This window comes from Notolepis coatsorum (assembly GCF_963971535.1).
Source record: "Notolepis coatsorum genome assembly, chromosome: 14".
In the NCBI taxonomy this organism is placed as follows: Eukaryota; Metazoa; Chordata; class Actinopteri; order Aulopiformes; family Paralepididae; genus Notolepis; species Notolepis coatsorum.
The window spans coordinates 79,150,482-79,164,299 of record NC_140178.1 but is presented as its reverse complement, the minus strand read 5'-3'; positions in this window follow the sequence as shown (position 1 = coordinate 79,164,299).

The following is a 13,818-nucleotide window of genomic DNA, read 5'->3' as shown; positions in this document are numbered from 1 at the left end:
CAAGTTCTCGAGTCAATTACTAATCCTAATCACGCTTATTTCATAGTCACTAGTTAGTTATATCCAGTTCATATGAAATATAAGCGTAGAAGAGTTGTTAACCTCTTCTTTGTTTGTAATAAACCGAATGTATGTCTGGGAAAACTCCTTTCCTATAATAATAATTATATATCATCATTATCATTATCATCATCATCATCATCATTATAGGAAAAGCCTATAATGCTAATCATTTCTAAGCCTGATGATATTACTACTCTTTTAATAAGTAGTACTACTAACAATAGTGTAATATTAGCGTAATAATATTAATAATCATTTGCAAGCCCCAGAACCTCCGATCAGTTTTACAGGTCCATAAATCCGTGGCCCGATCGTCCGGCCCTGCAGTGGCCAGACTCTCAAATGCCCACAAATCCAATAGGCCCGTCGCATCTAGAGATACTGGCGCTTGCAAGCAACAAATAGTGATACATATATTATATCATTTTTATAACTTTAGCTAAAAGCAGTAACCAGCAATTTATCTAATCCGTATGGCTTCCAGAATATAAGTATACCGTGTTACCTCAGATGAACGCAGGGCGCGGCCAGCGTCTTGAAACATCGTGATAGAGCAGCACAATGAAAGCAGTCCACGAATTCGATAAAAGTATTTTAACAAAGTTGGTTTAATTAGAAAAAGTAAGTTACAAAGATTCTGTCTTGGAAATGTCCAATCCAGTGATTATAATATAAAAACAACAACATGGCTTAAAGAACAATAAAAAACTCTTGTAAAAAATCATCTAAAAGATTTAGCTAAGAGTTTTGCATAGCTCTTTGAATCTAAAAAAAACTAAGTATTGTCATAGGGACTTTACTTTGAAAAATACCCAAGCTAGGCTCCATACACCGCTCAGCCTTGCCTGGGGCTACAAAAATCTCTAACTCTCAGCGAGCGGGCAAAACCTTATATACCCAAGTCTGCATCATATCAAGACATCTTATTATTGGTCTAAAAATATTTATGTCATTCATCGATCACCATTTAACCTCGTTAAGCACCGTCCGATCGTCACCACACTCAACCTATTGCGTGATTCCATTCTCGAGTTACAAGAAGAAACATCCGGCAAGCGTCATTTGACAAGCCGTTCGGACGAGTGACCATGTTTTGGAGTTGTATTTGGAGTGTATTTCGTGACTGTTGGGAACTAGGCTACACTGGCACACCTACTTCTAGTGAATGATGCTAAGCTAGGCTAATTGTGCGGCTGGTCCCTAAGCCTAATGCATGCACAGAGAAGAAAAGGGTATGTATCTGCTTGTCTAACTCCAGGGTAAATGGCAAATAAGCTAATTTCCCAAAAGGTTGGCGTGTTCCTTTAACTTCCTAACCAACAGACCCCATTATGTTAGGTTAAACAATCTCACCACCTCCACCCTCACCCTGAAAACTGGCATCCTGCAGGGCTGTGCGCTGATCCCTCTCCTCTACTCCCTCTTCACCCACGACTGCACTCCTATACATGGCACCAACACCATTATCAGGTTTGCAGACGACACAACAGTGCTGGGCCTCATCAAAAACAACAATGAGTCAGCCTACAGGGAGGAGGTCCAGCACCTGGCAGCATGGTGCACCAACAATAACCCTCAACACCAAGAAAACCAAGGAGCTCATCGTGGACTTCAGGAAGACCAGAGCTGAGAGAGAGAATGAGGATCCTACTTCTGTCTCATTATGCAAAACACGCCAGTAGTTTGATTGAGTATAGCCACGCCCCATTTGATATGATTGATGGACATAAGCCACGCCTCCTTTTCTGATTGGTCGAGGGGTTCAAGGAGGCGGGACTTCCGGTTTCGGAGGGGAGGGACATCTGGTTTCGGAAGGGGAGGGGTTATAGGGGGAGGGACATCCGGTTTCAGAATTTTTTCAGAATAAATCAACCGATTGAAATTGGAATTTGTGTGTGTGTGTGTGTGTGTGTGTGTGTGTGTGTGTGTGTGTGTGTGTGTGTGTGTGTGTGTGTGTGTGTGTGTGTGTGTGTGTGTGTGTGTGTGTGTGTGTGTGTGTGTGTGTGTGTGTGTGTGTGTGTGTGTGTGTGTGTGTGTGTTTCTTTAAGGCTTCAGTTCTGGGTCTCGGCAGGGCGAACCGACCCCTCAAGGCTTGTCTAGTGCCATAGCCATGACCATCACTAATAAGCACCAGCTGCAAATAGAGGCACACAGGTTTATGTAAAGTATAAATATTTCTCATAAACTAAATAAGACTACACACTAGTCTCTCATTGACTCTCATCCATGACAGTTCCTTGTGCATTTTCTCAACACTGTTTCTAATTGAGCTATGCAATGTCTAATAATTGAAATACTTCTGCTCATTTTTGTTACAATATTGTTAATGTGAGTTGACCAAGAGAGTGTTTCATCTATTATAACTCCAAGCAATCTGGCCTCCTTAACTTGCTCAATATCTGCACCCTGCAAAGAAATGTTTAATCTGTGATTCTCTCTCTGAGCATGCTTTGAACAAATAATTAGACATTTTGTTTTGGATGCATTTAGTTTCAGCTTATTTACCGTGACCCATTCAGAAATCTGCATTAACTCACTTTGAAGAAGACTGCTGAGGTCTTTGGCATTGCTTGCCGAAGCATATATTGTAGTGTCATCTGCATAAATGGAATTGCTTGCATTTCTTAAACTTTGTGGCATATAATTTACAAATATTGAATATAATAATGGTCCAAGGCAACTTCCTTGAGGAATGCCACATTGTAGCGTTTTAAGGCTTGATAAAGCTCCATTAAACAGGACACATTGTTGTCTCATGAATAAATAACTTTTCATCCAGTTAGTGGCTGAGTGTTTGAAACTTATGAAATTATGGTTTCATAATCAGCTAGTTTTGTAAGCAGCAGTTCATGATCAATGAGATCAAAAGCTGCGCTAAAATCTAACAGTACTGTACCAACTAATAATTTACAGTCAATATTTCTTAGCCAATCATCAGCCAATTGTGTAAGTGCTGTGCATGTTGAATAGCCAGGTTTGTAAGCATGTTGAAAGTCAGAATTTATTAAGGGAGAAGTAATTTTGAATTTGTTTGAATGCAATTCTTAACATAAGTATCTTAACATAAGTATACCTAAAACAGGTAAAATACTGATTGGCCTACTATTTGGTCCAGTGAATGATTCTTTTCTATTTTTTGGTAGAGGAGTGACCTTAGCTACCTTCCATATTTGCGGATAAATTCCTTCCTTAAGACTCAAATTGAATATATGACATATCGGACCAGCAATACTTCCAGCTGATAGCTTTACAAGTCTACTGTCCAGATTGTTGTGACCAGAGGGTTTGTCACATTTTAATTCAGACAATAGCTTTTCAATTTCTGAAAGATTTGTGACCAAAAATTCTAATTCACATTCTTTGTCCTTCATGATCTGACTTTTTATAATTGAATCTGATAATTTACCCTTTACAGGTGGCATGTTGTCTCTTATAGTATTTACTTTATTTGTGAAATAGTTATTGAAATAATTTGCAATATCCAAGGGCTTAGTGATGAAACCATCCCCCGATTCAATAAATGATGGCATTTTACCCATTTTGTCTCTACCCATGATTTGATTCAGTGTACTCCAGAGTTTTTTACCATCATGTTTTGTTTCTTCAATTCTGGATTGGTCGTATAGCCTTTTTTTCAGTTTATTTAATTTGGTCACTTTATTTCTTAAAGAGCGATATGCTAACCAATCTTCTGAATTCCATGAATTTAGAGCGATTATTTTCAGTTTATCTCTTTCTTTCATGTTGCTCCTTAGGTCAGTGTCTAGCCAAGGTGCTTTGATAGATCTTACAGTAAGTTTTTTTATGGGCACATGCTTGTCACAGACAGAGGGAAATAACTTCATAAATTCTCCTAGGGCTTCTTCAGTATGAATACACTCAAATACACTGTCCCACTTTATGTTGTGCACGTCTTGAATAAATACATTTTCACAGAAATGTTTATAGATTCTTTTATGTATGATTTTAGGACCTGCTTTGGGGACTTTGACTTTTCTTGCCATAGCAATCATGTTATGATCACTGAATCCAATTGGCACTGAAACAACTTTTGAACATTTATCTGCTGAATTAGTAAAAATATGATCTATACAAGTTGAGGACAATACACCTGATTTGTTGACGTTTATTCTAGTCGGTAGGTTTACCATTTGGGACAAGTTGCATACCGTGGCTATGTCATTAAGCTTTCTTCTCATAGAGCAGGTATTCGATAGCCAGTCTATGTTTAGGTCACCTACAAAATAAATTTCTCTGTCAGTGTCCGAAACATTTTGAAGCATTGTACAGATTTCTTCAAAATATGCAGCGTCGGAATTGGGTGGTCTATAGCAGCAGCATACAAGTAATGGCTTGAGATGCGGCAGGTGAACCTGAATCCAGATGGCTTCCACATCTGGCCAGTTAAGATCTTTTCTTATTTTAGTTGGAATTTGTTCTCGTATATAAATGGCTACTCCTCCACCGTGCCTGTTTCTATCAAGTCTAATTATATTGTACCCTTGTATAGTTACCTCAGAATTCTCAATTGTTTCCTCCAAATGAGTTTCAGAAATTGCCATTATGTGTAAATCATTTTCAAACATTATAGCACTCAAATCATTTACTTTATTTTTCAGACTACATATGTTTAAGTGGGCGACTTTAAGCCCTTTTCTGGGGAGTTTAATCAACATTTAGTTTAAGTTTATCTCTGGCATGGCACTTGCTTTGGTTGAGACTTGGAGGCTTTGTTGTTGGCCAGGTGGCTGTTGAATATCTGGTCATCAGCCCGCTTCTTTACTGGTGGGCTGGTCCCAGATTATGAGCTTAGTGATCCAATTTCCCTCTGTCGCTTCGTGCTTATGGCCTTTGCAGGTTGGAAATAAGATCGAATTGATGATGGGTCAACTTCTGTCTTACTTCCAGAAGAGTTGGGTCTTTGACTGGTTGTCCTGGTGTTCTCTTTGACAGGTTTGTCCTGACTCTCTTCATGTCCTTTCATTGCTCTCTTGGTCTCCTTATTTTTCTTATTCTTCGGTTTGTTCAGTTTGGTTCAGTGCTGCGATGAGATAGCCTACTTTAGCTTAGCATAGCTAAAAGTAGCCTGATTGATTATTCATTCTGAAAGCAATGAAAAGATGATGATGCGATAAAATATGGTAAATAGCTTTTATTTTCTGAATGCCTGCTCACAAGCAGGCCAAGTTTTTCTAGCACCCCGTTCCACCTTGGGAGCGCAGTTCCAGGAGTCCAGACCACCCATCACCACGTGTGCCCACGAGGGGACGAGGCGGTGTGCCGGACGATGCAAGATGGCGAGCCAACCCACTGAACCTCTGATATAGCTCAAGGCTAATGCCAGCCTGATTCGAATACCCCTGTTGCCCAACTCCTGTTACCTCAACAGTCCGGTAGGATTGAACTGATTGAACTTGAATCATAAGAACTTCCACGGATTGAACTGACCTGAACACAAGGACATTCCAAGGGCTTCGACCCCGTTCACCTTTTGTTATTTTGATATTGTATTTTGTATTTGATTTGATTTAATCTGATAAGATACTGATAATTATCCTACAAGAAGGGAGACTTAAAGGGTAAATACACCCAGTAAGTTATTTGAACTATACTGATGTTCTCTTGTAAAGATGATGAGTTAATGGGATTCTAGTGTACCCATTGATGACATTGATTATAGTTGAATCACTGATGGTTCTCCTGTAAAGAAAGAAGGTTTAAAGGGTAATTTCACCTAATAAGGTATTTGCGTTCCCTGCACATTTAAAGGTTTAAATTAATATGTTTAAACATTTACCCATTGAAATGATAAACTGAAATAGAGTTTACTGATGATAAAAGGATACATCCAATATCCAACTTTGAACCTAGCTTTTAGCTAGAGATAACCTCAGAGACGTCTGAACCAAACCTAATGTGTTGATCCAATCAATCTAGGACTTGATATCGAAGTAACCCTCCCGAAAGGAGAGGTTACAGAAAGAACCTAAAAGGGATACTTCAACTTAGTACTTTACGTCTGTATGTCTAGCTAGCGCGCATTTAATAATAAACCGGTCATTGTTATAATTCTGTCTCTGGTCCACTATTCTTCAATTGTGCATATTACTCCTTTCCTCATTCGTACCTAGAACTGTGCCCGTGGCGAACAGCTGTTACAAGTAGGTGACACATGTGCTACACAAACAAAACAGAACTGTACAGACAGGATCAGCATCTTACGCAGGGAAGAACAGGACAGTTATACACGAGGGAATGGCGAGACAAGACACACGTGGGTTGATTACAAATGGATACACCTCGGAGGAAAACGATAAGGACTACAAGACCAAAACAGGGAACTACAACTAGACATAACACATCACACACTGGGAACACTAGCCCCTTACGTGACTGCGATCTGCAAGCCAGGGGCTTTTGGTATCCGCAGTCACTCTCAGCTATGTGCGCTGCTTCTGACGCCGTTGGTGTCACAGCGCATGCGCACCAGGCAGCCAAATAGCCTGGTGCGCATGCGCTGTGACACCGACGGCGGAAATACGCGGCTCGCTCTGTAAGTACCACTCATTTTGTAACAATGATTTAAACTGTTCAGTGGTACTGTTCACATGGTATTTTTTTTATTTATTTTTTATCTTTTTCCCCCCTCCTTTTTTCCGATTTTTCTCCCATCCCACTGTTAGTCGTTATGCCAATTCCCAACCCCCTTCCTGGTTGTTGCGCACTCCCCCCTACTGTTGGTCCGGGAGGCCGGAGACTGTCACATGCTTTCCTCCGACGCATGTGCAGCCAGCCGGCAGCCAGCCTGGCAGCGCAGATTCTCACCGGGAGAGTGTAACGTGTGGAAGGTCACACTACCTCCCTCCAGATCCTACCCTCGCTGTGCAGGCGCCCCGACCGAACTGTAGGGGTCGCTGTCCACAATGCCCAGGACCCACCCATCAGCTTTCCCACCCCTAACACTGCCAATTGTGTTAGTATGAACGACCAGCCAAGCTGATAGCAACGCCGAGAGCTGGATTCAAACCCAGCGTCTCCAGCGTTGATGGCGAGCGCCTTGCCCACTCCACCACCTAGCCGCCCCTTCACATGGTAACTTAACATGCTAACGTGAATGACAAGTTACAACCAATATTTAAAACAATAAATTGACATCTTAGAAACACACATACCTGTATAAAATGGTGGTCGAAATACCACAAAAAGAAACAGCGTCACTGTACAATTCCCACTTCTCTCGACAATAGTCCAAATCTGTCGGCAAGAATATTGAATTGACTATCTGTGACCATCAGCTAAATTCACCAGCTAAAACATCAATTTGTGCATCTAAACTAACCATACCATTTGTAACAACAATATCGAGTTAACATTTATCATTTGTTAACATTCATTGCTTATTCGGAATATATACAACATACATAATAATACTGTGCTGCACTATACAGACAACGTACCTTTCAGATTCGCACCTTCACGCGGACTGAAGCAGAACCGGAAAAGTGAAACTCTAGACAGTGCAAAATGAACCGGAAGGCCAAGCTCCTGACAGTGAACTCTCTTAAAGTGACGGTTTTTGTATTTGGTATAAATAAATTATAAACACAACTGCAAACAGTATTCCTAACATTTGGTAACATACGATTTGGTGACATTTCAATCCTACAAAATTATAAACAATGTACATTTGACACTTGTTACACAATGACAATAAACTTTAATCTTATCTATTGATAACAGAGATAACTAGACTTGACCCCTATCTCTGTGAATGGGGAGTCATCCGTATGTATCTAAGAATCTGTCATACATATCATTGCTTTTCCTTCTTGTCTGGAGTCAGTGGAAAATTACAGACAACACAGAATGCTTAATTTGGTCAAAAAGGACACTTTGTGATAGATCTTTTAGATCACTTAGACCACTTAGACCGCTTAGATCAGCCTCTACACCTGCGCCACCTGCCACAAAGTCCTCAGTTACCATAGTAACCACTCAATGCATTATTACCAGCCTTTTAGCAGAGATGGTGATTAATTTGAAACATCTACAACTAACACTTCACCTCAAAATGCAGTTAATTGTATTTCTACTCCACAGAAAATCACATGATATTTAATCATGTTCTCTGAATATGCACGTTTTGTAGAAAGTGGTTTTGTCGTTGCCGCCATCTTTGGCGTCACAGACGTCCCCGTTCAACACCACAGTGATCCATCTTCTCGATACATAGTCTCTGGCGTAGCACCGTCAGATCCTCCTACTGTATTCTGTCCTCTCTCCTGACATTGACATGGATGAAACAAAACAAAAATAGTCAGCATGACCACAAACACCAAAGGGGAGTGGAGGCGAGGGCACGGCCAGCACCGGAGGAAAGGGCAGCCTGTGTTTCCACCCTTACGCCTGCGAGAGGTTGCTACATAAACAGGTTGTCAGTAAACACAGTGGGAATGAGGGCAGGGGAGGAGGACTTAGTTGTGGGGTGGGGGTACAGGAGGAGCAGGAGAGGGAGGGGAAAGTAAGGGAGAATCGGTAGGGGAGGCATCTGGAAAAAAAGAGGAGAGATTAAAGGAAGGCAAATGCCAGAAAAACAACATTAGGTATCGACCAATATCGGGGGTTTTCCAGGGCCAATACCGATACTGATTCAAGGAGTAAGTCAAGGAGGTCAATTGAATTTGGGGCTGATATTCAGTTGCAGTACAGTAGATGTAAACAATTTTGTGCCAAAATGTACAGCAACATTTTAAACCAATCACAATCATCCTGGGCAGTGGTTGCCCTTGCAAAATAATGTGGCAGATAGCGGAAGGGGAGGAGAATTCCAACTGAAATAGTTGACCAATGGGCACAGATCCAGAATACAGCAACACAAACCCCAACACTAGGCTTTTAAATAAATGAAATGAACATCATTTGTTTTGCTTAAATTTTTTTCAAAAAGTTCTCATGCCAGGAGGCCCTACATTTTGAAAAATTCTAAATGGAATTTGTTAACAAAAATAAATGTTTCACGACCAAAACATGAAAAAAATGATGAATTACAAACTGCATGGACAACAGGTAGTTGAATAATACTGTAGTGTTTCCGCTATTAACGACTCACCGACTCGGTTGTTGTTTCTCACTTATCTCTTTATTCAACATATCAGGTATGGGTCTCAGGTACAAAGACTTGGTGCATCATCTCTGCTTGCATTCCCATACCCCAAGAGAGCGCACTTCCAGGTGTACCACCCTCTTATACCCTTAGCCCTTGCCCCCTCCCCTCTACCAAGCCCGGGCTCGCTTGACCAATAGCGTCCCCTGCCAGCCCCAGGTTGGTAGAGCGCAGAGTGACAGCTCGGCTGACCAATCAACTCAATCCCAGGGTCGTTACATTACCCCCCCACAACAAAGTTCCTCGCCCCGAGGGACAAAGAACATTCTCCCCCCAAATACCCGTTAAACACACAGTACTCAAATCTCACACAGTACTCAAATCTCACACAGTACTCAAATCTCTATCTCAATACCTGCTAAACACACAGTACCCAAATCCCTCCCCCAATACCTGCTAAACACACAGTACTCAATTTCCCCAGTACTCAAATCTCCACCTCCCCCCCGGGCTGAAACCCAAGAAACCTACACCCACTACCACTCCCACCACATCCAATGTCCCCAAACATCAACAACCACCAGAATCTTGGTGACGAGGACACGCTTCTGTGTCTTGGTGAAGAGAGAGGACACTCTGCTGTGTCCTGGTGAAGAGGGAGGACACTCTGCTGTGTCCTGGTGAAGAGAGAGGACACTCTGCTGTGTCCTGGTGAAGAGGGAGGACACTCTGCTGTGTCCTGGTGAAGAGAGAGGACACTCTGCTGTGTCCTGGTGAAGAGAGAGGACACTCTGCTGTGTCCTGGTGAAGAGAGAGGACACTCTGCTGTGTCCTGGTGAAGAGGGAGGACACTCTGCTGTGTCCTGGTGAAGAGAGAGGACACTCTGCTGTGTCCTGGTGAAGAGGGAGGACACTCTGCTGTGTCCTGGTGAAGAGAGAGGACACTCTGCTGTGTCCTGGTGAAGAGAGAGGACACTCTGCTGTGTCTTGGTGAAGAGAGAGGACACTCTGCTGTGTCCTGGTGAAGAGAGAGGACACTCTGCTGTGTCCTGGTGAAGAGAGAGGACACTCTGCTGTGTCCTGGTGAAGAGAGAGGACACTCTGCTGTGTCCTGGTGAAGAGAGAGGACACTCTGCTGTGTCCTGGTGAAGAGAGAGGACACTCTGCTGTGTCCTGGTGAAGAGAGAGGACACTCTGCTGTGTCCTGGTGAAGAGAGAGGACACTCTGCTGTGTCCTGGTGAAGAGAGAGGACACTCTGCTGTGTCCTGGTGAAGAGAGAGGACACTCTGCTGTGTCCTGGTGAAGAGAGAGGACACTCTGCTGTGTCCTGGTGAAGAGAGAGGACACGCTGCTGTGTCCTGGTGAAGAGGGAGGACACTCTGCTGTGTCCTGGTGAAGAGAGAGGACACTCTGCTGTGTCTTGGTGAAGAGAGAGGACACTCTGCTGTGTCTTGGTGAAGAGAGAGGACACGCTGCTGTGTCCTGGTGAAGAGGGAGGACACTCTGCTGTGTCCTGGTGAAGAGAGAGGACACTCTGCTGTGTCTTGGTGAAGAGGGAGGACACTCTGCTGTGTCCTGGTGAAGAGAGAGGACACTCTGCTGTGTCCTGGTGAAGAGAGAGGACACTCTGCTGTGTCTTGGTGAAGAGAGAGGACACTCTGCTGTGTCTTGGTGAAGAGAGAGGACACTCTGCTGTGTCCTGGTGAAGAGAGAGGACACTCTGCTGTGTCTTGGTGAAGAGGGAGGACACTCTGCTGTGTCCTGGTGAAGAGAGAGGACACTCTGCTGTGTCTTGGTGAAGAGAGAGGACACTCTGTTGTGTCTTGGTGAAGAGAGAGGACACTCTGCTGTGTCCTGGTGAAGAGAGAGGACACTCTGCTGTGTCTTGGTGAAGAGGGAGGACACTCTGCTGTGTCTTGGTGAAGAGGGAGGACACTCTGCTGTGTCCTGGTGAAGAGAGAGGACACTCTGCTGTGTCCTGGTGAAGAGAGAGGACACTCTGCTGTGTCCTGGTGAAGAGAGAGGACACTCTGCTGTGTCTTGGTGAAGAGAGAGGACACTCTGCTGTGTCTTGGTGAAGAGAGAGGACACTCTGCTGTGTCCTGGTGAAGAGAGAGGACACTCTGCTGTGTCTTGGTGAAGAGGGAGGACACTCTGCTGTGTCCTGGTGAAGAGAGAGGACACTCTGCTGTGTCTTGGTGAAGAGAGAGGACACTCTGTTGTGTCCTGGTGAAGAGAGAGGACACTCTGCTGTGTCCTGGTGAAGAGAGAGGACACTCTGCTGTGTCTTGGTGAAGAGAGAGGACACTCTGCTGTGTCCTGGTGAAGAGAGAGGACACTCTGCTGTGTCCTGGTGAAGAGAGAGGACACTCTGCTGTGTCCTGGTGAAGAGAGAGGACACTCTGCTGTGTCCTGGTGAAGAGAGAGGACACTCTGCTGTGTCCTGGTGAAGAGGGAGGACACTCTGCTGTGTCTTGGTGAAGAGAGAGGACACTCTGCTGTGTCCTGGTGAAGAGAGAGGACACTCTGCTGTGTCCTGGTGAAGAGAGAGGACACTCTGCTGTGTCCTGGTGAAGAGAGAGGACACTCTGCTGTGTCCTGGTGAAGAGAGAGGACACTCTGCTGTGTCCTGGTGAAGAGAGAGGACACTCTGCTGTGTCCTGGTGAAGAGGGAGGACACTCTGCTGTGTCTTGGTGAAGAGGGAGGACACTCTGTTGTGTCCTGGTGAAGAGGGAGGACGCTCTGCTGTGTCCTGGTGAAGAGGGAGGACACTCTGCTGTGTCTTGGTGAAGAGAGAGGACACTCTGCTGTGTCCTGGTGAAGAGAGAGGACACTCTGCTGTGTCCTGGTGAAGAGGGAGGACACTCTGCTGTGTCTTGGTGAAGAGAGAGGACACTCTGCTGTGTCCTGGTGAAGAGAGAGGACACTCTGCTGTGTCCTGGTGAAGAGAGAGGACACTCTGCTGTGTCCTGGTGAAGAGAGAGGACACTCTGCTGTGTCCTGGTGAAGAGAGAGGACACTCTGCTGTGTCCTGGTGAAGAGAGAGGACACTCTGCTGTGTCTTGGTGAAGAGAGAGGACACTCTGCTGTGTCTTGGTGAAGAGGGAGGACACTCTGCTGTGTCCTGGTGAAGAGAGAGGACACTCTGCTGTGTCCTGGTGAAGAGAGAGGACACTCTGCTGTGTCCTGGTGAAGAGGGAGGACACTCTGCTGTGTCCTGGTGAAGAGAGAGGACACTCTGCTGTGTCCTGGTGAAGAGAGAGGACACTCTGCTGTGTCCTGGTGAAGAGAGAGGACACTCTGTTGTGTCTTGGTGAAGAGAGAGGACACGCTGCTGTGTCCTGGTGAAGAGAGAGGACACTGCTGTGTCTTGGTGAAGAGGGAGGACACTCTGCTGTGTCCTGGTGAAGAGAGAGGACACTCTGCTGTGTCCTGGTGAAGAGAGAGGACACTCTGCTGTGTCTTGGTGAAGAGGGAGGACACTCTGCTGTGTCCTGGTGAAGAGAGAGGACACTCTGCTGTGTCCTGGTGAAGAGGGAGGACACTCTGCTGTGTCCTGGTGAAGAGAGAGGACACTCTGCTGTGTCCTGGTGAAGAGAGAGGACACTCTGCTGTGTCCTGGTGAAGAGGGAGGACACTCTGCTGTGTCTTGGTGAAGAGAGAGGACACTCTGCTGTGTCCTGGTGAAGAGGGAGGACACTCTGCTGTGTCCTGGTGAAGAGGGAGGACACTCTGCTGTGTCCTGGTGAAGAGGGAGGACACTCTGCTGTGTCCTGGTGAAGAGAGAGGACACTCTGCTGTGTCCTGGTGAAGAGGGAGGACACTCTGCTGTGTCTTGGTGAAGAGAGAGGACACTCTGCTGTGTCTTGGTGAAGAGAGAGGACACTCTGCTGTGTCTTGGTGAAGAGAGAGGACACTCTGCTGTGTCCTGGTGAAGAGAGAGGACACTCTGCTGTGTCCTGGTGAAGAGAGAGGACACGCTGCTGTGTCCTGGTGAAGAGAGAGGACACTCTGCTGTGTCCTGGTGAAGAGAGAGGACACTCTGCTGTGTCCTGGTGAAGAGAGAGGACACGCTGCTGTGTCCTGGTGAAGAGGGAGGACACGGCAGAGAGTTCCATTCAACCATAGCTCCGTACACCTAGGGCACATGTCCGCACGCCCGCCGGCTCAGGCCCCCAATGTGTTTGGCCAACCCCCTCAGTGGCTCTGCGGGTCTTTCGGTGTCTTCACTGTCGAGCCCGCCATCGTGCCATGGGCGCCGCCATGTTTGTTTACATCCCGGGTCACCTTTGACCCCTGACCGGCGGGAAGCGGAACCCCGCAAAGCGTCGGTGGAACACTCTTGCCTTGGCTGGTGGATAATTGGATAATCTTTTCTCTTAATTCATTGTCCATGTCTTCTGACCACCTGCACGTTCCTTCTTCTTCTCTGTCCTCTCCTTTATCTCTCCTCACTTTCGCCCCGCCGCAGAAATCCATGCCGCCGCGCTAATGCTAACCGCTAACTGAAGCTAAGCTAAGCTACTCTAAGCTAACGCTCGACGGAAACGCACTCTTCCATCGAACTCTTCTTTTCTCATTTTTGTTTTCTTCTGACACCAATGTAGCGTATTCGCTATTGACGACTCACCGACACTTATCTCTTTATTC